At 36.9% G+C, this 25,473-nt stretch overlaps 1 protein-coding gene across 2 annotated transcripts in view; it reads left to right on the forward strand.

Moving 5' to 3' along the window:
* The window catches only part of LOC114240356 (uncharacterized), a 196,186-nt gene that overhangs the window by 135,070 nt on the left and 35,643 nt on the right, over nucleotides 1-25,473 (forward strand). The window lies entirely within an intron of this gene.

A 25,473-nucleotide genomic window follows, 5' to 3' on the forward strand; every position in this document is an offset into this window, starting at 1 on the left:
CAATTTTCTTAAAAAGAAGTACAAAGTTTTTGCTTCACATTAAATAGATTCTAATAATATTCGTAAATTAAATCATTTGGCATTATGAAAGGAATCTTCACTCTTTCACTGATTACAACAGTACTAAGCTTGCTGCGATTTGATCCGTCGGTCTAGGGGATATACCCGTAACTGCTTAAAACCAGATTCGCCGTGGGCATAAATCACATTTCACCGCCAAATCACATGTCCATCGGTCAAGGTCGCTGAACAAATAAAAGGAACATATTTCTATGAGGTCAAAAATGCACGTGGTTACATGCCGAGAAATGGATTTCTTCCGCGGAGCGAGAGTACATAGAACTTAGAACGCTTAGAATTGACTTCGTTATTTGCAATCGTCATCGGCCCGATCAATTTATTTAACGAGTCTTCTGTTTCTAAGCATGATCAAACAGTTTGTCTTTAATTTTTAATACAATAATGAAGACGAGACATAATGTAAGTTTGATTTCTCTTCAAGCGCCTTGTCCTTTTTCTGTCGTGATGCAATAAACTGAATAATTCTTATTTTTAAGCTATAAATTTCATTATAATTACCACAGTACTTTAAATTTTATCAAAGTACAACTATGTATGTATTTGTAAAAAAAACTTTTTTAATTGGTGAAAGATCTGATTAATGCCCTTACTTATCCTTTATACCCATTTAGAGCTATGTTATTGAAGCTCCAATACCATAGGTATAACAGCTTTTCCACTCTTAAAACAAGAAAAACATGTTGTGCGGTGGTGTGTCCACACAATCCTAGGGATAATCTTGGTACTCTGAATAATCTTGACCTACCAACAGTCCAAAAGGTAGATGTAATGTAATTGTTTTATTCGTAAAATTTCAATACATTTGCACTTGGAGAGTTAATTGAGATATGGGACGAAGATATTACTGCAAACATCATAATAATCCCGGGGGAGTTGTAATAACGGCTCAACGAGACCACATCAACATATATATCGATTCTAGCCAAAAACTGTACCACCGGATACTTTGCCGTAGTTTTTTTATAACATAACTATAAATCACAAACATAGTAATTTCCTCCTACAAGGGCAATAAAAATACAAAACATGTCTATACATTTTATGTTATGTACCTTAAAATGAGTCAACTCCCGACACCGGTAGACTTCGGTAGAATCGGGTTACACTTGACATTGAACTTGTTAGTACTCCTATTTGGTTAGAATATAAATTACATATGGTAATTGACCTAGGATTGTCACTATGGAGGAATGTTTTGGAGTGCTGCGAAAATCGTCATCTATACGAGTTTTTTTTTTTTATTCCTTATATGGGTGGACTAGCCACCCACCTGGATAACCCAACTGGCGTTAAGTGGTTACTGGAGCCCATAGACATCTACAACGTAAAATGCGCCACCCACCTGGAGATATAAGTTCTAAGGTCTCAAGTATAGTTACAACGGCTGCCCCACCCTTCAAACCGAAACGGATTACTGCTTCACGGCAGAAATAGGCAGGGTGGTGGTACCTACCCATGCGGACTCACAAGAGGTCATGTTCATCGCAAATGCAAGCGACGATGTTTCTGTGATCGTTAAGCAAAACAAGGCATATCATTTATTCATATTGATGAAAAACATACATATTTACTAAAAACCCGGCTAGGAGGTACGATGACTTTCGACCCAAGGTAGCCGGTAAAATATGGATGGGCAGAACTGAAGACCGCACTCAATGGTGTGGATTGGGAGATGCCTATGTCCAGTAGTGGACGGTTGGGGCTAATGATAATGATGATTTTTAAAGGACTACTCAATTAACAAATAACAGGAGTTGAAAGTAGTTCGTAGTTAGATAGTAGTAGTAGTAGTAGTAGTGGCGGTAGTTCTTTTGACGTTCAACAAGTATGTACTTTCATTTATGTTGAATAAAAAAATTTTGATTTCATTTGATTTGATTTGAAAATAGAATAGCATATATTTGTAATAAAATTCATTTGTATTTAATTTATCGCCAACCGTAAATTACTTTTCAAACGACAAGTATTTTGAAACGGCAATGTCATAAATAAAAATACTTATTATTTCGTTAATAAGTGAAATAAATTCACTAAAATCCAAATGAACCGTGACTTAATTTACTTCAATATCTAAATTGACTTGTAGATTTAACCGAATGCAATTTACCCGAACCATTTACATTTCAATGGGGCTACTAAGCATTTAGAAGTTATTAAGCTAGTACGAATGCTGAATACTTTTACAAAGGTCAATGAACAGCCTTCAGAGGTCGTTGGAAAACGGACTGTAGGGCTTTCTGAAGGCAACTGTATATTGCTAAAGACGTATGACTGAAATATCCCAGATCATAATACTGTGTGTTTTCAAATAATTGATCATAATCATCATCATAGTCAGTTAATCTTGGCAGAGCAATCGTCTTTGGTATCCTTGTTTAATAAAGCCTTGACAGCTGTGCTATTGTCCATAGTTTGCAAACTAAGGCTTGGCCAACGCACTCGTTAAGGGGAGTTTTTTCTGTGATATTATCATCCTAATATTGCAGTTCAGATTTATCCAATAAACCAAACCCAAAACCAAACTTAAACCCAAACTCAAATCCAACTTTTGGCCATAGTCCAATACGGCACTGGGTCTTTACATTGGCCATCAATATCTACTTCCAGAAAGCCACTATTACTAGACATTGCTTCGCCATGTCCACACCCTACATGAGCCGGTTCATCTAATTAACTCAGAGGATTGTCACTTCCTTAGGATATTCGATAAAATCTACTGCTTTATTTATTGGGATCGATCCAATTGAAGCTCCCTCGCTGACTGATCGTTATGCGAGAAAAGTAAGTTAGTCTCTGGAAACACCTCCAATTTAATTTTAGTTCTTAATTAATACACGAGAACTTACGGATGACGGCTAGAGCTGATAAGATCACTGCACAAACATCAGCACCGTTCAGTAGGGCCCTGTCTGCCCTATCAAGACCACTGGTTGATTAATGGGAACGAGAACCTAAATCCGATATCAGTTAGCGAATTGTTTTAATTCTCGGTGCTTCGGTTGATAAATTAAATGGTACCACGATTCTGTGTAATGTCAAGATTGAGTTAGAGTGTTTGTGATTTTGCTGAATTAATTTTTGTTTTAGGTACAATTTAACATTAGTATTTAATGTTATATGAAAGTATTTATATCGTTTTTAGCTAAGTTAGACCCGTGGGGGCTGTGGGTTAAAGATGTTTTACTGTGATATATATATAACAGTGTAGTTAATGTCATCAAAATATCGATGTCACCTCAATCAATAACCACGCTCATGACCTTCATTGAGTTTTCAAAAAGGTTCCTCTTATATTCGTGTAGCTTGTACAAAGTCTACAGTTTTTGTATTTAAAAAAGTTCCGTTTTTTTTTGTTTTGTTTTTTTTATTGCATAGATGGGTGGACGAGCTCACAGCCTACCTGGTGTTAAGTGGTTACTGGAGCACATAGACATCTACGACGTAAATGCGCCACCCACCTTGAGATATAAATTGTAAGGTCTCAAGTATAGTTACAACGGCTGCCCCACCCTTCAAGCCGAAACGCATTACTGCTTCACGGCAGAAATAGGCAGGATGGTGGTACCTACCCGCGTTGTACAATAGTGTTATTGGACGCAATTCCTAAGAATTGTGAGCTGTGAAAATTTACTAGTAAAATCGTTCAACTTTCTTTATTGATGGACATTTTATATTCAAATTTCCATATGAATATCATAAATTGTTTTTGTCGAATGACGTGCTATTATTTTTTTTATAAACAAAGGTATTCGTTTAAGAATCGATTATAATTCGAATAATCGGTATTCAAGTAGCGAGACGTCGGCGCCGCTGTCACAATACGACGAGCGGCGCCTGTGGCCACTTCAGTACGAACGGAGAACAGTAACGCAACATTTCTAGGCAGCGGCTTGGCTCTGCCCTTGGCATTGCTGAAGTCCATGGGCGACGGTAACCACTCACCATCAGGTGGGCCGTATGCTCGTCTGCGTATAAAGGCAATAAAAAAAAAATTTTTTTTTTAGCGCACATTAGACTGTCCAACTAACTAGATTTCTTCAGTACATACTCGTATGACGAATAATTCTCTATAATTGCGAATTAATTTTACTTCACACTAGTGATGCCGTTGATTATCTCCAACCGAAAGTTATGTTGTTGCTTGGTAATTTAGTTATAAATTAGGCAATGTAACACCACCACCGCGATTCAGTAAACTAATATCCTCATATATTTTTTAATGCTGTAGTTGTCTTTTTCAAACTTTACATTCGGATAAGGGCCGCTTACGTCATAAAAAAACTTAAGCAAGAATTTTCAAATCCATCCAGTAGTTTTTGCGTGATGTGAGCGCAACCGCAGATATACCGCAGATTACTAAAAATTTTCAATTTAAATTTCCGTTTATTCTTACCTTTATTTATATAATTATTTTAAACTAATATGATACTGTTCAATTACTGAACATAAAAATGTCAGCGAGTGACGTCCGTCATCGCGCCAAATTAACTTACAAATGTAGCTGCCAAGAGGAACGTATCAATTTTATAGTTTTCTTATATTAAGTCGTTAATTTGTATAACAAAGGTTCAATGAATATTTCATACAAAAAATACAGTCCACGCGTAATTACTATAACGCAACAAATATAATATTAGGTATTATCATTGAATAATATTATCACGTAATACTATATGTGTAATAATAATGAAATTTAACTGTATTTAACTATATTCCGATAAGTTTACAATTGTGAATTTTGTGGGTATTTTAATTTTTCAATACCATTTATTTAATAACATCATTCGAGATGAAAAGCTTCTTAACTAACCGTTTTCGTTACTAGTTAGCGAAAATAAGCTAGTCGTTTCCGAATAAGCTAAGATGGGAAAAATAGTCTCAATATCATTAAACCCATTCATATGGTCATTTACATAGCCCATGACAGTATAAATTTTGCATCTCACGATTTCAAGTATCAAGTATTTTGGACTACATCTGTGACTTTCCGAGACCAGGACTTCACAAATACCAGAGTGCTTTACTATTCTCCTTTACCTACGCTAGTACCATACAAATCGAATATAGATCCGATTTATCGACACAACATCGCTCGATCATTTGAATGCGACTCGATTGCGTTCTTACACGATAAATCGAATCATTCCATTAATATATTAATAATTTAATATGAAAACAGTTTAATATGTAATGTTGTTTATTTTAATGCCATTGCTCAAACTCGCGTGCTTCTAATATTGCCAGATTTAATTAAAAGAGTCCTTGTGAATTAATTTGATTGCTGGATTTGTATGATTTGCGTTCGAATGTTTTGCTCGACTTCTGGGGCTTGAATATATTTTCTTTAATTGATACTGCCTTCCGCAAGGGTACGGCTTCCGCTGGGTAGGAATTAGAAGGTGTTTTGGCTAACACGAGGTTAAGAGGTTCACCTCGGTGCGTGGTACTTCCAAACAGCGCTGTGATATCAAGAACAATGAGGAATTTAACGATACTGTAAAATCCTTTACAGCGGAAATAATGACGGAAGGAATAATTAATGCTGCAATGTTCTTATAATCAATCCTTACGTTGTTATCAAAGAAAAGGTAAAAATATGCGTCAAATACTATAACTAATACTATACTTTCTTAATACACTTTTATTAGCTTCAGACGTATGTATGTTAGTATGTAACGGAATCTTTGAACATGATTTTGACCCCCTTTAAAACGTCGGATTAACTCGAAATTTGGTATACTTATTAAGGAAAATCTAACTAAAAAATAGAAAATGGCGTGGGGTGCATGGTATCAGTAGTTATAAATATTTTATAAACAGATATCAGTAGAAGGGTTGTTTTGATAATATCCTGAAAAGCACCCCACGCGTTTTTTATAATAAAATCATTTTTTCTTACACTCTTTTTAATTCAAATTTATTAAAATTTTATTTCTATTTTTTAATAGGATTTTCTATAAAAGCGTATTTTGTTAGTTTTTTTAAACTATTATTTATTAACAACGTATTTATTCCCATTTAGAAAGCAAAATAGGCTCTTTCCGGCATAATATTTTTTGTTGTAAATCACAAGTGTTACAATTAGCGCCTTGTTAGTGTTATGATTGGTACTGACGGAAGGGCAAATAGATTAGCATTATACAATAAATTCAAAACGTTCGTAATTATAGTATTGATCGCGTTAGATATCGCTCGGACAAGGTTTAATATGAATTTGAATTGAGTATTTAATCTGTGGCGCCATTACGCATTACGAAATAAATGTACTAAACAAGCTCTTTAGAAATAGCTGGAGATAAATAAATGTGTTTACATCCCTGTACTCTAAGCCGAGGCTGAAGACGGATTGTAGAACGCTTATCCTCTTTTCAAGTCGCGGGTGAAGCCTACTGAGCAGAAATAAGCAGGATTGTGTGACCTATCCGGGCGGGCTTATCCAAACACCAATAAATCGTAGTTGACTATCGCAGTACTGTGAAGCCCTAATCGTCTTACCACACTCACGTGATAGTGTTATTCTGTGCTAAGTATATTCGTTTTCGTGAGCACAACATTAGTCAATCGACCGGTCATCGTTCGGTCAGCCCTTCGTCGCAAGCGACGGGTTCGACGAGTAAATTAACCCACAGACACAGCCCACTGAGCTTCTCGCCGGATCTTCTCAGTGGGTCACGTTTCCGATCCGGTGGTAGATTCTGCGAAGCACGGCTCTTGCTAGGGTTCGTGTTGGCAACGTCGTCAGGTTTGAGCCCCGTTAGTTCACCTACTAGTTAAGGTTACGCTGAAATAGCCTCTCAAGGCTATCAGCTTAGGTAGGAAAAAAAATCAATCTCACATATCTAAATTAAGGACCGCTCACTATGGCGAACTATGGGAGAAGCCTACATTCATCAGTGGAGAGATAAGGGGTGATGATGAAATCAACCACTAAAGTAAGATGAAGTTATTGTTCGTTTCTATACGTATAAGTTTGTCTAGAATAGAACTTTCTAAGCGGCGAGACCCCGAAATTTGTTTTATTGTTATTTTAAGGCTTATTTATTTAAGAATCGATGGAGACAGCTAGTTGACGGACTCGGACGGAGTCACGATCCTCAGCAGTGAGAAACCGATTGAAGAGAGAGAGAGAGAGAGAGAAAGGCTTATTTACTGCTCGTGTTTTGAATCTATGATGTTTAATGGTGGTAGGACCTCTTGTGAATCCGCGCGGGTAGGTACCACCAACCTGTCTATTTCTGCCGTGAAGCAGTAATGCGTTTCGGTTTGAAGGGTGGGCAGCCGTTGTAACTATACTGAGACCTTAGAACATATCTCAAGGTGGGTGATGCATTTATGTTGTAGATGTCTATGGGTCCAGTAGCCACTTAACACCAGGTGGGCTATGAGATCGTCCACCCATCTAAGCAAAAAAAAAAAATAGTTCGGTCCTATGTAACGTCACATTTGCTGACCTCTCAGCACGGACAACGATAACTAAAAATGACACGACCTCCGGTCTCGGAGAGGAGTGATGTGGCGGGTACCCATCATACAACACAAGATATTTGACAGATGCCTGAATCTCACCTACGACATTTTCAAAATAAGCTTGCTTATATACTAGTTCCTAACAACAACACTTGGGCCGTCGGTCTACCGAGCAATAACATCCGCTCAGCGGCGAACATTTCCCTCCGTCGTTACACCTTCCACATTTGCATAGAGTCAGCTAGTTATCTATCGATTTCGAAACTCTTATTCATATTCCCTAACGTGTACGTACATAAATATGTAAGAGATTATCGTATCGATCACGTTTTCTTGTCAACAACGCCGGTAACAACTCAGGCGTGTGTGTGAGTACGTGAACACGCTTAATTGGCATTACCAGAGCCCTGCCAACCATCTAGTATTCTATTCTATTCACTAACAAGTATTACGACTTCAAATATGAGATTTACGATGGAGAACTCGAGAAGATTTAAGGAATTCGATTTGTTTTTTTAAATCGTGAGGTTGTTCCCGCTCTGAAATGGATATTAGAACTCATAAAATTGTCAAGATTTTATTATTATTGTTTTTTATTGCTTAGATGGATGGATGAGCTCACAGCCTACTTGGTGTTAAGTGGTTACTGGAACCCATAGACATTTACAACGTAAATGCCGCCAGCCACCTTGATATAAAAGTTCTAAGGTCTCAGTATAGTTACAACGGCTGCCCACCCTTCAAACCGAAACGCATTACTGCTTCACGGCAGAAATAGACAGGTTGGTGGTACCTACCCGTGCGGATTCACAAGAGGTCCTACCACCAGTAATGAACAGTGTCACTCATGTTGAGACAACAATCGTCTTCCTCTTCAAACGGAAAATCGTGACATAGCTACAGAAAAAGCCTTCAAAGAATAAAGAATACTCCAAAAGAGACATCATAGTTAAAGCGCGACAGGAAAAGCCCTCAACGAATAAAATCTGTACGATTTTAACTCAAGTTTTTTCTGCCGTTATTTGAATGACCTATGTTAAACAGAATATACGGTAGGCAGCGACTTGGCTCTGCCCCTGGCATTGCTGAAGTCCATGGGCGACGGTAACTACTCACCGTCAGGTAGGCCGTGCCCTCGTCTGCCTGCAAAGGCAATAAAATAAATAACATTCAACGGAAATGAAAAATAAGTAATTTATCATTAAAGCGAAATTCATACACAAAATTAATAAAAAAAAAACTAATTATAAATAACTCATTAATATTCGTAAAACAACTAGTCATGTTACGTAAATAAAAAAAAAAACGTGTCATATCAACAAACAAAAACATAATAAATCATAAACCGATCATCCCACGTGCGTTGATAGCGAGACTAATAATTAGACTCAAATTAAAATCAATTATTGATGAAAAATCGCTATACCTGGCCAGTCTAGATTTACACGCAACGCCTACACCCAAGTGATGCCGATGATTCAATAGAATCATTCATTAATTCAGTGAACTGTTTTAATGGGACTTTATGCTTCCCTCATGCAGCTGTCATTGCCAACCACTATAATGGAATGAGGTCAGCAAATGTGACGTTACATAGGACCGAACTAAGTCCGATGCTGGAAAAGTACTAGAGTGGAGACCCTTTACTGGACGTCGCAGCTCGTGGGTAGACAACCAATGGGGCCACGGACCGACGATCTGGTCAAAGTGGCATTGTAGAGACCTCCATTCAGCACTGGGTGGACACGGATTGAAGAAGAGAAGTCGGATGCAAACGTACTGGATAATCAGAGTTTCTATGGTTATTTATTACCATAGAAACTCAGATCATTCAGAATAATCAGAGTCTCGATTTTATCTCTAATCTGAACATTAAATCTGTACTGTAGGTGATATTTCTTGCTTTCGTTTTGTCTTTTCGTTTCTGTTTTATTATTATTATTTTATTAATTATTAAAAACATTTACACTTGTCAATGTAACAGATCAAATTTTTTGATAATTTTTATTACCAAAAAAAAGATGTGTGGTGTCGTGGGACACCGGATAGGAACGAAGTTCCTTATTATAAAAATATTAATTTTAAGTTCTATTCGAGGTATAAATAAAATAAAACTGGAGGTTTCGCAACAACCCACGGTCATTCGGTAACGTGCGAACTTATTGTGGTACACTTCAATCATGGTTGTTTGCATAAGAGTTAGTGTATTGCGCAAACGAACGCTCTGAGATCGTGGTCAATGAATGATAAAAAAATATGTTATTTTTTGTACGCTATTACAAAGTTAAGTCGTACACTGTGTGCATTACTAATATAAATCTTACGTTACGGACGTTTTTTCCCGGTTGGCGTACCCCACCGCGTCGTCCCATAAGGAACTTCGTTCCAAAAAGCTTTAAAAAAATAAAGATTTAGCTTGTTTCCGGTAAGAAAAACAAAGATAATTATTATTCAGAACTCAATATTTCCCCATAATTAATACGAACCAATTATTAAAGCAAATGATTGAATGAAGTCGTTAAGTGCGCGCCCGAACGTGTTAACGAGCCGTCAAGAACTTTTCACGCCGTCGATTTGAAATTGACACGATCTTGATCTTACAAATAGGTATTTTGTTGGTATCGAGTGCGCCACCCACTTACTTATATATACGTAGATTTCACTTTACGTTTACCTTCAGTAGTGTAGAGTATACCACTGCTACGTACATATTATTATGCAGGTCAAATCGATTTATCTTATACTAGCGGCCTGCTCCGGCTCCGCTCGGGTCTTTAACAAAAATTTCAACGATATTTGAGGTTGTTTTATTTAAAAAAATAAAAGAACACTTATTGCGGCATAACTATAAATAATAGTTGGACATATGCTGTCGCGACACTCTTTGTAAATAATAATGTGTTCCACAAAGTCGTAGTACATTATTTTATTCTATCATCAATAGTTTTAGCAGGGCACGCGATGTAAAGAATATTTTAGGTAATTGTTTACACCTTGGGTATTTATTAATGGAGTTTTAGTAAAGATCCCTATTTTTTTTTTCAACAAAAGATTATAGCCTATGTCACTGGGGAATAGTGCAGCTTTCAAAAAGTGAAAGAATTTTTCAAATCGGTTCAGTAGTTTCGGAGGTTATTTCAATACAAACAAACAAATCTTTCCTCTTTATAATATTAGTATAGATTTATACAATTAGTATCTAGACGAGCGGACCCGACAGACGTTGTCCTGCAAACATTCATTCAAGTCGATCCAGCCATTTAGTTTGCAGTATAGATAAATAAACTAGATACTAACTGCAGCACCATCTGCCGGGCTGATTTGTGAATCTAAACCATCCAAGGTGCCACCCAAAAACACATACAAAAAAAATCATTCAAATCGGTCCAGCCGTTTAGGAGGAGTTCAGTAACAAACACACGCACAGAAGAAATATTTATAAAAAGATTAATATGAAAAAATTAGCTTAGAAGTAAAAGATATTTTAATTATAATTACATTTAAAGAGGACCATCAACGAAAATCAGACTCACTCCTTCGAATTGTTAAATGAATCTTCTATAAAGTTTTATTTTATTGCATCCCTAATACAACATTAATTTTAAAATGTGAGCCGTCACGGGACGCCTGGCAGATGTGAAACATCGACATTATTTTGTAAAAGTAATATGCAGAAAAGAACAGATTGTGATAAGAACTAAATATGTCATAATAATAAAATAAAATATTACGAAAAAATAATTTGTTTTCAAGTAAAACACAGGTTATGTGTACTGTAGTAAACAACACTGTATACACTACGGAGTATACACTATAGGTATCCGAGCTCAGTGTAGCGAGAGAGATGACTTAACGCCGGATCGAGTGGGAGAGAATCGCACAGTCGATTGCGCATGGCGACGCGTCGCCACGGCATGCGTCGCCACGCCATAAATCGGTTTTACGTGCGGCTATAGATGTTTCACATCAAAAATGTACAAATTCCATTAATAATATCAATCTACCTATATATCACTCATGGACTGAAATTTCGCTTCTCACCAATTTTTACCCACTTCTTTGCATCTTGTAAGATAACATTTCATAAATAGGTATTTAACTAATGTCATGCTTATTAAAATATAAATGCACAGAAATGTATTCACTTGTGTTGAAGAAATAATTGAAATCAGCTCATAAAGTTCTGAGATTCAAGCGTCTAAAGTTATTAGTGGAGAGATTATATGCGCTCACCAATCCCTTTCTGCAAACTACATACATATGTGAGTATTGACGTCATCAGTAGAGTCATTAAAATTAAAATATAAGACATATGAATATTTCATTTCTGTCCAAATTTTAGTTTCGTTATAATTTCTCAAAATATTATGAAAACGAGTCGTTACCTGCCCTGCTTCTTCGTCTACTAAGCCACCTAATCGTTTTTGATACAGTTTTCACTGTTGTAAAGGATGATAAGAGAAATTTCGACGAAACTATAAAATGTATATATTCCTTAAATATTTTGGACAAAACGATCAGATTGTGACTTTGTTATGTGATGAACGGCGTTTCGCTAGGTAGCGGTGGGGTAAACATGTCATTACGGATTCTCCCGATCTATTAACGGTGCTTTTAGGTATCACAAGCATCGGTCACCGTCCTCGCCGAACCCGTCGCTTGCGACGAAGGACTCGACAAGTAATAATTTAACCCATAGACACAGCCCAGTGAGTTTCTCGCCAGATCTTCTCAGTGGGTCGCGTTTCCGATCCACTAGTCGATTCTGCGAAGCACTGCTCTTGCTAGGGCCAGTGTTAGCAACGACGTCAGGTTTGAGCCCCGTGAGCTCACCTACACATCAAGAAGAAGCTGAAATAGCCTCTCAAGGCTAACAGCATAGGTAGGAAAAAAAAAGTCAGCGGCTTAGCTCTGCCCCTGGCATTGCTGACGCCCATGGGCGAGGGTAATCACTCTACATTGGATTTTCTATATACCCTTCTACCTACAAGGGCAATAAAAAAAACCATTTTCGTAAGCTCCCATGGCCCAGACCTGACTAAATATTTAAATCACGCAAGCGTATTTAATTACACAGATTCTTCGTTCTCTTTTCATCAAAACAAACAACTAAAAAAAAACTTTATAAACATTTTATCAACCAATTTAAGTACAAACACGATTTAATGATAAATTGCAACACGAATTCCAGTTACCCGCAACCAACAATACAAATATGTGCCAACGAACAAGACTTCAAGAACAAGACCTCACAGGACAGAATGGCAAATTGCGTAACATTCTAAATTCTGAGATTGCAGCCAATTACAGACCAGTAAAACAGACCGGTGATCATCGATTAAACAATCTGTATTGACAATCAGGGCTGTTAGTGTGAAGCCAATACGGTGGCGCCGATTCAATGACTGCAAACAGGCTGATACGACGATAACACGTCAACCTGTTTAATGATAGTTAGTGTCTGTCCTGTTGTATCTTAGGAATGTGTCGGCATGATTGTTCCAGATAAAGGCGGTGCTTGATTAAGTGTTTTATTGATAAATAAACTGAGGTGGAAACAGATTTGTTAAAGAATTTTAGATACCGTTTTCGTGTTGCTATTGTCAGTTCTAATAACGGTCAGGGAAAGTTGGTTGAGCTTTTCTCGGTTTAAAGCTTGTGTTCTTGGAGCTTGCTTGTAAGAATCGATTATAGTAAAAGCCCCCGATACGAAAATTTTATCGGTCGTAAGTGTGTCTGAAAAGTATGTTAATCTTCATTCTGACTTCATGATATAAAACTTAAATATAATAACAGTGTAAGCTATTTAGTACATTTAACTGCATCAATATGCAAAAAATTTTCACATCAATAGCAGTGACTTTCTGTTAATACAATAAACATCTATATATTAATACGTGAAGCAAAAACTTTGTATCCCTTTTTACGTAAATTACGCGGACGGAGGAGTATGAAATTTTCCACACTTATAGAGAATATAGAGAAGAAGTGCACAATGCTAATATTTTTTTTAAATAATGCATAAAAGATACATTAAATCAATAAACAAAACATTACACACACTACATACTATGTATTTGACGCACACACGCATGCATACTATTTATTGTCAAACTTTTGTGCTCGATGTCTGTTGTCAAATTGAGAATAGATTAAATATTGTTTGTCTTTATTAACATTTTTTATAGTGTAGCTTGGCGAAATTTGTGATTATAGAAGTATAAAATACAATCACAATACTGTACAGACTTACAATTCCAATTAATTATAGTCGAATTTCGACTACTGCGGGACCTCTAGTAGCTTTAAAAATGTTATATTCGAGTGATTTATATTTTACGTATCTAAGGAGAAAATTTCTAAATAAAAATATTTTCGTGTATATAATATTCTACTAATATTTGTACATATAGGACAATAGATACCGCACACATATTATTTATGTATTTTTTATTAGCTTTTTATTGCTTAGTGTAGGTACCAGCACCCTGCGTATTTCTGCCATGAAGCAGTAATGCGTCTCGGTTTGAAGGGCGGGGCAGCCGTTGTAACTATACTGAGATCTTAGAACTTATATCTCAAGGTGGGTGGCGCATTTACGTTGGAGATGTCTATGGGCTCCAGTAACTACTTAACATCAGGTGAGCTGTGAGCTCATGCAGCCATCTAAGCAATAAACAAAACTCCAGTCGCACTTCACATATGATACGCACAAGAGCTCACCTGGCATTAAGTGAAGAACTTACAATACTGTGTTTGTTATTTATCAAAGAATAAGGATAAGTTACCCCGAGCCTCTATAGCTTTAACTACTAGGCTCATTCGTAATAATACCAGTTTCTTCTCTTTAATTATCATCTTCTCCTTCGTTTGACTCTTATTTACCCCTAATTAAGATCGTGGTGGGATTTATTGAAAAGCCACTTCGTTAGGTACCATAATTTAGCCTATTTCTAACGCAAAGGATTACTTTTAAGAGGAAATACATTATTGTCTACCGATTGAAACTTTTGATGCTTAAAATGAGGTAAGAGCTTATCTTGGTTGTTCAACTAAACCAAGGGTTCCCAAACTTATTTTGTCTACTGCCCACTTTGAGAATAAATTATTTTCACCTACTTAAAGACCACTATAGCGAGACCACTATATTCACTCAGTCGGTGTCTAAGAGACCCCCCCTTTTTCTCTGGGTCTCTTACCGGTCCCCTTTTAGGCCCACAGCGCCCACAAGGGGGCGTTACGCCCGCTTTGGGAAAGGCTGAACTAAGCTAATAAAAAAGTGCATCTAACATTTTTTTTATTTGCTAAAATACGATTATAGCTACCATAGAAATTATAAGCGAAATACACGGCGACATATTATAATAAATTCATAATGCATTAGACCTAACCTTCCTTTGGCTATTTGATGTGGAATAATCCAATAAATGTGATAAATAACATTATGGGTGTATTTTAGTTTCACAACTATAATCCGTTTTCGCAGATGGAACCGCAATCTAATTAAGTTCCATTACGAACTCGTAATAACACGCAATGAGTCGATTGGCCAATAACCGGTTCGAATACAACACTTTAAATTTATTGTTTGACTACTTTATACATGTCTTGTAACTAGCTGCAGCTTAGTAAGCTTAGTTCTTATTCAGATTTTCATATAGATTTAAAGTCGTCGTAACGCGAATGTCGAAACATGATAAATCTTTAACAGATCTTTATCAAATTTTTACTGGTGGCAGGACCTCTTGTGAGTCCGCACAGGTAGGTACCACCACCTCGCCTTTTTCTGCTTTTTCTGCTGGAAGCAGTAATGCATTTCGGTTTGAAGGGTGGGGCAGCCGTTGTAACTATACTGAGACCTTAGAACTTAAATCTCAAGGTGGGTGGCGATTTACGTTGTAGATGTCTATGGGCTCCAGTAACCACTTAACAACAGGTGGGATGTGAGCTCATCCACACATCTAAGGAATAAAAAAAAAGAATATCAAAGAAGTACCTGTATCTCTAAATAATATTTTAGTAAAATTTCTTTTATTATTAATTTTGGTAGGTCGCCATCCTACAATGCACTTGCCACCTACGGAATGGACCGACGATCTAGTGAGAATCGCCGGGTCACGTTAGACGCAGGTGGTAAAGGACCGGCTTAGAGCGGCCTATGTTCAGTAGTGGACAGTGGACAGGCTGAGATGATGATGATGATGATTAACTTTGCGTCCTCCTGGTAACTGGAGCTCGTGACATCACGAATCGTCTCCATACCTAAAAGACGAGAAGACTCGATTAAAGTCTTTTAATTGAAGCGAATGACTTCTTTGAGAAAATAAGTACGGCAATGCTTATCCATACGGACTCGCTCTGTGCCTTACCGCTATAAATATTTTAGATCAAATAGAATATGTAAAGTAGCAAAATAAAACGATAAATTACTTTCCGAGATAGGGTAACGAATTCGTAACGTCGGAAATAATATACGTGATATTATACCGTAAATGTAACTGTAATTATAATCACATCGGCCATATACTAGTAAGTATACCTAATCTAAAAAGTAATAGGTACGTAGGTATACCTAATCTAAAAACGGCCAAACTCAAGTTAAATCATTTGGAATTAACAGGATATGCAGTTTCTTGACACACCAGCATTGCATAAGTCTATGAGCATTGGTAAACACATAACCCTTGATGATCTGCATACTGCATACTGATCGACTAGCGTTGTAGTACGAAAAGAGATTTTAATATTAAAAAACAAATCAACGAAGGATTTATTTGTATGTTTTGATGATATACTGTTTTTTTTTTAAGAAATACTATTTATAATATAGTACTTAGTGTGTTCATAAACTTAAACCGATGCAACATAAATGACTACCTCAACTTGAGTTTTTTTAATATTTTTCTGTTTTGTATTTTCTTGGTTTTCTATTCTTACCATTAACTAACTAAATATAAAAGACTCTTAATAAAAATGCAGGCTCGCTGCATTCCGGTTCTTCTCGGTTCTTCTCGGACTGTGGCTTTTTTGGTTCAGTGGCAGAGATTGAATCAACAAGCATGTCATTGAAGTTGTGATACAGGAATTTGAATTCAGTGGGATCATTTTTGAAACCGCAATGCATGACAAGCGAAGTGATCGGGTTGATTATGTTTTAAGACAGTAGATTAAGTACGTCAACAGATTTAATTTTTTTTTTATTGCTCTGTAGGCATACGATCATACATGATTCTATTGTCAAAGACTAATATACTTCCATGATTATAGATTTCACCAAGACTACACTTTTTACTGGTGGTAGGACCTCTTGTGAGTCCGCACGGGTAGGTACCACCGCCCCGCCTATTTCTGCCGTGAAGCAGTAATGCGTTTCGGTTTGAAGGGTGGGGCAGCCGTTGTGACTATACTGAGACCTTAGAACTATATCTCAAGGTGTGTGGCGCATTTACGTTGTAGATGTCTATGGGCTCCAGTAACCACTTAACATCAGGTGGGCTGTGAGCTCGTCCACACAGCTAAGCAATAAAAAAAAAAAAAAAAAGACAGATATTAATAAAGACAAACAATATTTTATCATTCTATTCTCAATTTGAGCACAGACTATGCAATAAGAAAAGTTTGACATTAAACAAATAGTATGCAAGCGTGTGTGTGTCAAATACACGGTAGCGTGTGTAATGTTTTTTTTTTTATTGATTGAATTTTAAGAAAAATAAAAAAAAATAGTAACATTCTGCACTCCTCCTCTATATTTTCTATAAGTGTGAGAAATTTCATACTCCTCTGTTCGCGGAATTTTCGTAAAAATGGGTATAATAGCCGGCAAACTTCTTGAGCATTTGTTGACGTAGTGGGGGTAAGTTTGCGCATGGTACACTCACGTGCAAAAATATTATTTACTCTGCGTCATAATGCAATTAAATTATTAAAATCAACATATGTATTTATTTATATATTTATTAGAACATCAACAAAAAATATAGGTTAATAATTGTAATAATTTAATCTTGGGGTAAAATAGATATTCCTTCTATTAAGTCAAAACTAGAGCTGTTGCCAGGTCTTCGTTCAGTTGAAGCGAAGCTGGTATTTGTAATTTTTTTTCGTTATCATAATCTTGACCATTATCATCATCACTGTTTTCATCACCCGAGTCGCCATCATCGTGTTAAGTCGACATAGGGCTCATCGGTGTAGTTTACGACTCGGTCGGTTCGATCTTCTTTTTTGTCTATAATTAATTATTTTTTGAAGATATTCGATTCGTAGTAATCGAATGTTACTTTTTTCAATTACCAGCTTCCGATTATTTTCTGTTTTTTTTTTCCATCTGAAGCCTAGCTCTTTCATAATTCGTCGTAAACTTCATTCCGAGCCATTAAAATGTATATCTTCTTTAAAATTTTCGAAGCCTTTTTATTACAGATTGAACGAAACTATCCATTCCGGTAACTTTCTTCTTCCCTGATCTTTTCTTACCCGGAGTCCCAAGCACGATGAGCAAGCCAGAGCCTTTAGCTTCGTTAATAATGCACCTAACAGTACTCACTGATGTTTTTGTTGCTTCCGAAGTCTGTTTTACTTTTTCCATAATATCATTCTTCCCCTGTTTTATAATGAAGCAATATACGTCGTACACAATTTTTCTACCCTTTCTTTTGAATACTCCACCAGTTTGTCGCGGCATAGTGTATTTTTTATAAAAAATCAACAAACACTCAACAAATAGCAATGGCAACAAAGTCAACAAGCAATTATAATAAAATATAACTTAACGATTAATAACGATAGATTTTTCACTGTACGCAAGCGTACTTTACGCAAGGTTCGACTGATCTACCAATAACGCGCTCGATACGATTTCCCCTGCCGTCGCGCCTCACCCTTACCACCAAAGTGATCTAAAATTCGGTTCTGCGCAGCCAAGGTCATTTGCTCACGATGTTTGCCGGTTACTATACAAAGTTTTTGCTTCACGAATTATATACATACATAACATGGATGGTGAGTGGCTACCGTTGCTCATGGTTTTCAGCAATGCCAGGGGCAGAGACAAGCCACTACCTACCGTATTCTCCATATACCGTACTCTCCACACGCCTCGTTTGAAAAAGGAGTACCCTCCACAAGCCTAAACAGACAATAAATAAAATATACAAATATTTTTTGAAAAAATAAATAAATAATTTCATTGTGGAAGGACCTAAGCCCACTCGGGTCGGTGCCAACATCCTGCAGCTAAGCAGTCACACGACGCAGTTTTAATAGCGCTTGTAAATATTCCACATTAGCCACTGAACACAATAAGTCACATCGTCACTAACAAACAGTAAAAAAGTTACCTATATTCAAGAGAGTCTTCATTTTCAAGAATAATTGGAATTCATTCGCTATACAATAATAAATATGATTCCACTAATTCTGGAGACTAGCACAACAAATAAAATTTATCCCAGAACATAGGTTATAGCATGGAGGTCCAAGCTTAGAAACATGAATAAGTTAATTCGATCGATTTCCACAACGAATCCGTCAGAACAGCTAATTTCTAAACAGACAAGCGGCTCTGTAAATAGCAACTTAATTGAAAATTTATCTTCGCAATCGAAAACATGATTGGTTGACAGTGTGAATAATTATACGCTTGTATTTCATCTATGATGTTAGATATTGAGAAATTACAGTGTTCGTTGGGTCCGTTTTGAAAAAACAGGTTACATTAGAACCTTTCTAGAAAACAACATAGATAGGTGCGGCAGGCAAGCGGCTTGGCCATGTCCCTGGCATTGCTGATGTCCATGGGCGACGATGACGATAATTGTCGATAATCCTCAATTCTGAGGTCGAGAGAGGTAACGGACCGGGTTATGTCGGACTCCGGCGCCTCCAGAGAGGAAGAGGGAGACGAGGAGGGCCAAGGTTCACCATCTCCTCCAATTCCTCGGGATCCTACTCCCTTTTGCACTCCTCAGCCTCACGGGATGTCATGACCAGGTCACAAATCCTGGCCATGGCATCCCACGAGCTTTGATCCTCTAACAAGCTAACGATGACAGCCCGCAAGGAAAGGTCTCTACCCAGCACCGCGACGAGATCTCGCCGCGAGTGCTCCCAACGCGACCATCCTATTACATGTCGTACTTAGCCTGGCCATAAATACTGTTACAATTAAAAATAAACAAAATATTACATTTCAATCTGGAATCTGTCATTTTTATATGATTGCTCATTGAGTTTTCTCATTTTGGCGCTAATACATTGTACAATATTTTGCGATATTAAAATGGAGTGGGGTGATAAAGAGAACCGAATCGCTGTGATTGCATTACACAAAGTAGGTATGGAGCCAAATGCAATTTTTAAAACTCTCCATACGCTTGGTCTTAGTAAAATGTTTGTGTACCGGGCTATTAATAGGTGCAATGAGATCTCCTTTGTTTGTGACAGAAAAAGATCTGGCCGTCCACGTAGTGTTTGTACGAAAAAGGTGGTCAAAGCAGTAAGGGAAAGAATTCGAAGAAATCCTGTCCAAAAGCAAAAGATTTTATCTCGGGAGACGAAGATAGCACCTAGAACCATGTCGCGTATTTTAAAAGATGACTTAGGACTTGCAGCCTATAAGAGACGTACTGGTCATTTCTTAACTGATAATTTAAAAGAGAATAGGGTGGTAAAATCGAAACAACTACTGAAGCGGTACGCAAAGGGAGGTCATAGAAAAATTTTTGTTTACGGATGAGAAAATTTTTACAATTGAGCAACATTTTAACAATCAAAATGACCGTATTTTTGCTCAAAGCTCTAAGGAAGCTTCCCAATTAGTCGACAGAGTGCAACGTGGGCACTATCCGACTTCAGTGATGGTTTGGTGGGGTAGCCATGAAGGAGTGACTGAGCCATACTTTCGTGAAAAAGGTATCAAAACATTGGCACAAGTGTATCAAGATACCATTCTTGAGAAGGTAGTGAAGCCCCTTAACAACACCATGTTCAATAATCAAGAATGGTCCTTCCAGCATGACTCGGCGCCAGGTCATAAAGCTTGTTCTATGCAGTCTTGGTTGGAAACGAACGTTTCGGACTTCATCAGAGCTGACTGGCAAGACAAGACTGGCCGTCGTCTAGTCCCGATCTTAATCCGCTGAATTATGATTTATGGTCAGTTTTAGAGAGTACGGCTTGCTCTAAACGCCATGATAATTTGGAGTCCCTAAAACAATCCGTACGATTGGCAGTGAAAATTTTTCCCATGGAAAGAGTGCGTGCCTATATTGATAACTGGCCTCAACGTTTAAAGGACTGTATTTCAGCCAATGGAGACCACTTCGAATAAGCTTTTTATACTTTAAATTGTTTTAAACTAACACACTGTAAAAGTAATAAATGTTATTTGCAATAGAATTTTTATTATTTTTAGTTGTAACAGTATTTATGGCCAGACTAATTATATTAACAAGTTAATAATATTTTACCTTATTTGCCTGTCGAGCACATGAAAATCACAATTTAGTCTTCCATACGTGTTCATATTGAGTTTTTTGAAAAACTTATACAAAAATAACCAGCCATAAATATAAACAAAACATTTAGAAACAGTTATTTAGTATATGAACGATATAAAATTCATACAAGATTCGGTTCCGTCTATGGCGGTCGAGACGATTGCTATTTATTGTTCCCTGCGGATTCGAACCTGTTGTTTGAACACCCACCTTGTTTTCTATCTGAGGATTCGTCTGAGCCACAGTGCTGTGATGTTACAGTAGTTTTATTAACTCAGTAGGCTTTTTTCACTTTCTACTTATGTGTGATTTTGACGGTGGAAACCTTTGGTTTTGTTTTAGCTATTTTTTTAATATATTATATGTTTTTTTGACAGTTGGTTTCCCCAATCACCACATAGTATAAAACAAAGTCGCTTTCTCTGTCCCTATATCTGTATAGGGACAGATATGCTTTAATCTTTAAAACTACGCAACAGATTTTGATACGTTTTTTTTTAATAGATAGATTGATTAAAGAGGAAGGTTTATATGTATAATAACATCCATTAAATAGTGGAGAAATCAATAATAAATTACAGTTTCCGAAGCGAACCGAGGGCGGGTCGCTAGTATATAAATAAATAAATATTCAAGTTCGAACTATGACGTCTGGAAGAAATAAATAAAACTGCTCTATTCATAACTTTGAAAATTGTCAAACTATTAAAACAAGCGCTGGCTTAAGCCGTGATTATTCAAAATACCGATATATCAAAAAAAACTCTATATCTTTCCCGAGCTTAACGGCTCTACTGGGAGATATTTATTTAACCAATCAGTCCCTTTGCGGCTCTCCTTTCTATTTCTGTAGTCTTAATTTGTGCGTCCATAGATTAAAATATACATCACGAGAATTTATAAGTTACGATCTTTAAATCAGTAATTTCGAGTCTAAAGACAGCGTGAGACTTATGAGTTACCAATCTATATATTAATACGTGAAGCAAAAACTTTGTATCCCTTTTTACGAAAATTGCGCGGACGGAGGAGTATGAAATTTTCTACACTTATAGAGAATATAGAGAATAAGTGCACAATGCTAATATTTTTTTAAAAGAATGCATAAAAGATACATTAAATCATAAAGAAAACATACACACACTACATACCATGTATTTGACGCACACACGCATGCATACTATTTATTGTCAAACTTTTATTCTTGACGTCTGTGGTCAAATTGAGAATAGATGAAATATATTGTTTGTCTTTATTATTATTTTTATAGTTAGCCTTGGCGAAATTTGTGATTATAGATGTATAAAATACAATCATAATAGTGGAAAAACTTACAATTCCAATTAATTATAGTCGAATTTCGACTACTGCGGGACCTCTAGTACTTTTAAAAGGTAGAACTTTGTAGAAATGATGGAAGCGCTTTCACTTTTATTTAGGACTACTACCTAGACTAAGTTATTCTATTGCCTTGTTGGGCTGTTAGCTTGTGACTTCTGTGTGATGTTGAATGCGAACCGTTTGATTCACTGTAACCTATATAAACTGTGTCAAACATGATTTTGAACCGATGTTCCGGACTCTGGACTAGATCAATATTAGCTACCAGAACTACAACAGCCAACAACTACTTGCTTGAAATTTACATCGTTTCAACTTCAAAGGAATTGTAGATTATAAATGTAAGTATATTCCTTCCTTGTTTACTATGTGTAATTTAGAAATAAGTACGAACATGGTCTAGCAAAGTAAACATGTTTAGGCTTGTTCTTTTTCTGTTTTTTAGTTTAGTTAGTTGCTAGTGTCGACTTTATATAAAAAAAAAATTACTATTAATGAAAAAAAAAATTGAGTAGAAGGAAATGAAGTTGATTTCTTTGAAATCATACTTCATTGAGGTGAAATCGAATGAAGCGGGATGAGATGAAATGAAATAACGTCCCAGTAAAATGACCAGAATTTAATACGATTTAAGTGATTAAGTGATTTGTATTATTTTCCCGCAAATGTACACCTTCATCATCATCATCATCATCATCAACAGCCCACAGTCGTCCACTGCTGGACATAGGCCTCTCCCAATCTACACACCGGTCTGCTGCTCTCCTCATCCACTTCTTGCCGGCCACCGTACACCACAATGTACACCTTCACAGATACTAAATTATTAATAAGCCGCCGCTATCAGTAAGTACATTTAGACAGAGAAGACAGAAGAAAGAAGAAAGAAGAAGAAAACCCTCCCACCATCAAGTCAGACCCAACCGACTCAATCCTGCAACTCATCATACCTGCCTCGATAGGCAGGGAGTTACACGCCCGGGCAGAGGGGTTTCCCCGAAGCCCGGGAAGCGTCGGGTCCCCTTGCGGGACGCGACGACCCCCACGGAAGTATATTCAGTCGCCATCAATGCGCCACTTTGAGAAGGCGGCACGACACGAAAACCCTCTTGTCATAGCATCCGGAAATTACATTCCCGATCCTGCGGACCAAATGGTAAACAGTCAACGTCGCCCTAAACACGTCATTTCGGATCCTCCCGATCCATTAAGAGTGCTTTTAGATACCTCAAGCACCGGCCACCGTTCTCGTCGAACCCGTCGCTTGCGAAGAAGGGTTCAGCGAGTAAACTAACCCATAGACACAAACCACCGAGCTTCTCGCCGGATCTTCTCAGTTGGCCGCGTTTTCGATCCGGTGGTAGATTCTGCGAAAGATTACTCTTGGTAGGGCCTGTGTTAGCAACAGCTCCTGGTTTGAGCCCCGACAGCTCACCTAGACGTTAGGATTACGCTGACATAGCCTCTCAAGGCTATCAGCATAGGTAGGAAAAACAAAGTGACCTAAAGGAAGAGAAACAGAATATTCATACAGAGATACGACTATTAACTTAACGCACATACCAGTAGTTTTAATGTTGCCAGAAACTTCTTCAAACGTAAATAGGATCCAATATAAATAGGATCTTTACTTATCAGCGAATTTTTCCGACAATACGTAATCGATTGTTAGAATTTTTACCGGAATCAATCAATAAACGTGATACAACATTTAACAATTTACCTTTAGGTATTTAGTTTTTTCAAACTTTTCCTTATTTCACTTAGGTATTTAAAAATCTAGAAAAATTTTAAGGTTCGTAATAAGATGAAATATGCTATAAAAAAAAAGAAAATCATATCATCATCTATCATCAATTCTCTTTCTTCTTCTCAATCTCTAACTTTTGTCTTTAGTACATAGTGGGTCTTCGTTCTCAATATACCTAATATTACAGTACTTTGAGGAACTGCAAGGCCGGCAGATTATATTATACGAAGTAGCTTCTCTGATGACGTCCAAGGTTCCTCCTTTGACAGATGGATGGAAGGGACAGAACGACAAATCCCTAGACGACAGCCAAAACAAATTGCAATATATTAATAGATAATTTCTTCTCTATTACATTATATAAAACAGCTCTAAATCAGTGGTCAAACAGTACTAATAAACGCTTTTAAAATAAATAATACTCGCGATTTGTATGATTATAATTTATGTAGTTATTATTTATACAAAAAAAAGTCAAAAACGTTTTTAGACGAATTACAAAACATACATTATAAATTTATATTGGAATTCCTTTAAAATAGTATCGCTTTAGACAATATAACTAAGCACTTCTTATTGACATGATTGGTTTTCTTGACAAATTTTGTTATTATTAAGCCGTTGTAACTATACTGAGATCTTAGAACTTATATCTCAAGTGGATGGCGCATTTACGTTGTAGATGTCCATGGGCTCCAGTAACCACTTAGCACCAGGTGGGCTGTGAGCTCGTCCACACATCTAAGCAATAAAAAAAAATTCACCAGTGTAAAACACACTTTATCCCATTTATCTACTTTGAATGCGAATTATCGAGTAACTGACGTCAGTACATATTGTCGCACACCTCCAATTAATTTGGCATCAGGTCTATCATTCAGCTTATCGTCGAGATAATGTTGGCGCCCACCTTTATCACGAATATTTGAATAGTGAATCAAAGTATTACGAATCTGTTTTGTCCAAAGAATCTTTACGATATAAATTTGTGAGGTCATTTTAAGAAGAATTCAGTTGACTAAAAAATGAACGGTTAATGAGGGAATTTCAGGCTTTCTTCTCAAAAGTTTCTTTGCCATTTAAAATACATCGATTAAATGGCAAATTCGGTGGCGGCATTTACGTTGTAGATGTCTATGGGATCCGGTAACCACTGAATACCAGGTAGGCTGTGAGCTCGTCCAGAGACCTAAGCAATAAAAAAATACGAAAAAGTCTATAAAAAAACTTACGTTACGGACATTTTTTCCGGTTAGGGTACTTCTCCGCATCGTCCCATAAGGAACTTCGTTCCAAAAAAACTCAGGAAATATTATGAGGTGCAAATGCAGA

This window comes from Bombyx mandarina, chromosome 21 (genome assembly GCF_030267445.1).
Source record: "Bombyx mandarina strain Sakado chromosome 21, ASM3026744v2".
Taxonomy (NCBI): Eukaryota; Metazoa; Arthropoda; class Insecta; order Lepidoptera; family Bombycidae; genus Bombyx; species Bombyx mandarina.